The following is a 2500-nucleotide window of genomic DNA, read 5'->3' as shown; positions in this document are numbered from 1 at the left end:
AAGCAGGGAATAAAATGTAGCAACTGTTTGCTACAGTTTAAAAGAATTTTTTTAATATAATATGTTGAAGTAGGATTGGGGGCAGGGCACAGAAATGGGACCTGAATGGCTGTGACTGGGGGGAGACATGTTGTGCATCTGGTCACCTGGCTGATGTGCCAATAGAAGGGATGTCCTTTTTTTTTTTTTTTTCTGGGAGGCAGTGCGGGGCAGGATATACCTAATTGCTTACAATGTAGCTATTGGCTTTTAAAAGTGAAGCTCTTTTTTTTTTTTTTTGTTGCTCTTCACTTGACTTGCTTCTGAATTACCTTATTTGCATACCTGGCTTGGCAGCATGTATATTCTGTAGAATTCACACATTCTGCGTTGAGGCACTGCCAGCAATTTCCTCCTCTCCCTGATGTACTATACTCCAAAATATGTCCTTGAACTTTTGTGCTCACTCTGCACTAATCTTCCTATCTTCATAGTACTCTCTGATGATCTTTAGAGTCCTTTCTGACAACTGCTTGTAAGTTTCAGTGGCAAATATTGGTTAATGATGTAGACCTAGTTTTTTTATTGATGATTCCACACAAATTAATTCTTCTAAATAAGAGGAAATCTATTTGACTTGCATGTTGGCTGCTCTTGTATGTGATCTTGTGACCATCTCACTTTATGAGTCCAGGTCTCCATCAATAAATGTGATTGTAAGAAGTCCCCACTATTAACAGCAACTTATGATTTCCTGATTTAAGTACCAGAATCCCAAATTGCTGCAAAATTCAATATTTTCCAGATTATCATAACTCTGTTCTGGGGTATCAGCCAAGTATATAAATAGTGCCCTAGCTCTACATTGCATTCTGTGTACCATGACTCTGTCACTAATTGTGATTACATCACTCATTGTTTTCTTAGCCTCTGTCATCACGGTTTACACACCTTTTGCTGTCTGTCCACTCCCTGAGTAGTAGATTCTGGATCTCAAGCCAAGCGGCTTTCCTGCTCTGCCCTTCTGTATTGTTTTCTGCATATAGACAATATCCATCATTCTCTATGTCATTATGTCTGTCAGTTCCATGCTGGATCCTCTCAATGTACCTATACTGATTGCTTCAACTGTTACTTCATGTTTGTTATGTTTATTGTTTGTTTTTACATTCAGCTATCATTCAATAGAGCTATTACAGGTAACCCAAGATGGGTACTTGGACATTAACCGGACTGTAGCTTATTATGCATGTGTGTGTGCTTGTGTGTGTGTGTGTGTGTGTGTGTGTGTGTGTGTGTGTGTGTGTGTGTGTGTGTGTGTGTGTGTGTGTGTTTGTGTCTGTGTATTTGTGTAGGGCAGCTGGTCGAATGATAATCTACATTTTCATCCAAAATATCAATGTAATAGCATTAAAACAAAAAAGTCAGCATATTCTGCACATGATCTGGGGATTACCACAGAGAATAATAAACCAAAAGCAAGTGTTTTTGAATGGTGTCCAGCACTCCCAGTGCTAATTATATATACTAACACAGAAAGTGTCCAATCCCCAGGAAAATGGAATATTCACTATACAAGGATTGTCAGTCTTGCACAGCTGTCGACTATCTGTTTGCATTGGCCAAATGTTGTCAACCGATGTCAGCACACCTGGTCATTTGATCAAAGGCCTACTACCCATCCATCCATCCTCAACTCCTTTTTACCATTTTGTACATGGGGTCAGGATGTCACTTTCCACAGTGACAATCATCGTGAGCCAAGGTTTAAACCACTGGGTGGCTAACCCTGCCATGGTAGCTCATCTGTACTGCTCATTCGTGTACACTAGCACCTGCAGCCAGTTTAGAGTGTCCAATCCACCTACTGCACATCTTTGGAATTTGGGAGGAAACCCACATGCCTGCAGGAAGGAAATGCAGACTTTGCACAGAGAGCACCACAGCTGAGAATAGCACCACAGCCGAGAATCAAACTGAATACTATATTAAGGAATTGTTTGCGAGGCATGCTTGACTTCACTGCAGAATGCTTGTGACAATATCTTAGTTCGATTTTCTGTGAGTGTCTGTGTGTGTGTGTGTGTGTGTGTGTGTGTGTGTGTGTGTGTGTGTGTGTGTGTGTGTGTGTGTTTGGTGAATTGCATGTGAGTCTGTGCTTGTATGCTTGTGTGTATGTGCGTGTGTGTGATTTTGATTAATTGCATTAGTGCTTGTGTGTGTGTGCTTGTTTGTGTGTATGTTTCTGTGTGTGTGTGTGGGGGGGGGTTGGTGAATTGCATGTGAGTCTGTGCTTGTATGCTTGTGTGCGTGTGTGTGTTCGTGTGTGTGTGTGTGTGTGTGTGTGTGTGTGTGTGTGTGTGTGTGTGTGTGTGTGTGTGTGTGTGCGCATGTGCATTTGTCTTGTCAGACATCTTCTGAAGCATTTCTCCCCGGTCCTCTGCTGAAAACAGGATCTGTGGAACCTAGTCGGACATTTCCGATCAACAAATGTTAAATAAATAAAATAATAAAATCTGGA

At 41.3% G+C, this 2500-nt stretch overlaps 1 protein-coding gene across 1 annotated transcript in view; it reads right to left on the bottom strand.

Moving 5' to 3' along the window:
* Nucleotides 1–2500, bottom strand: part of LOC122804023 (integrin beta-2-like) — a 361244-nt gene that overhangs the window by 358622 nt on the left and 122 nt on the right. The gene's annotated exons all lie outside the window — the stretch shown is intronic.

This window comes from Protopterus annectens, chromosome 6.part0, assembly GCF_019279795.1.
Source record: "Protopterus annectens isolate FY-2018-M chromosome 6.part0, PAN1.0, whole genome shotgun sequence".
In the NCBI taxonomy this organism is placed as follows: domain Eukaryota; kingdom Metazoa; phylum Chordata; order Ceratodontiformes; family Protopteridae; genus Protopterus; species Protopterus annectens.
The sequence above is the reverse complement of the archived record's forward strand: the minus strand, read 5'-3'. Positions and strand labels throughout refer to the sequence as shown.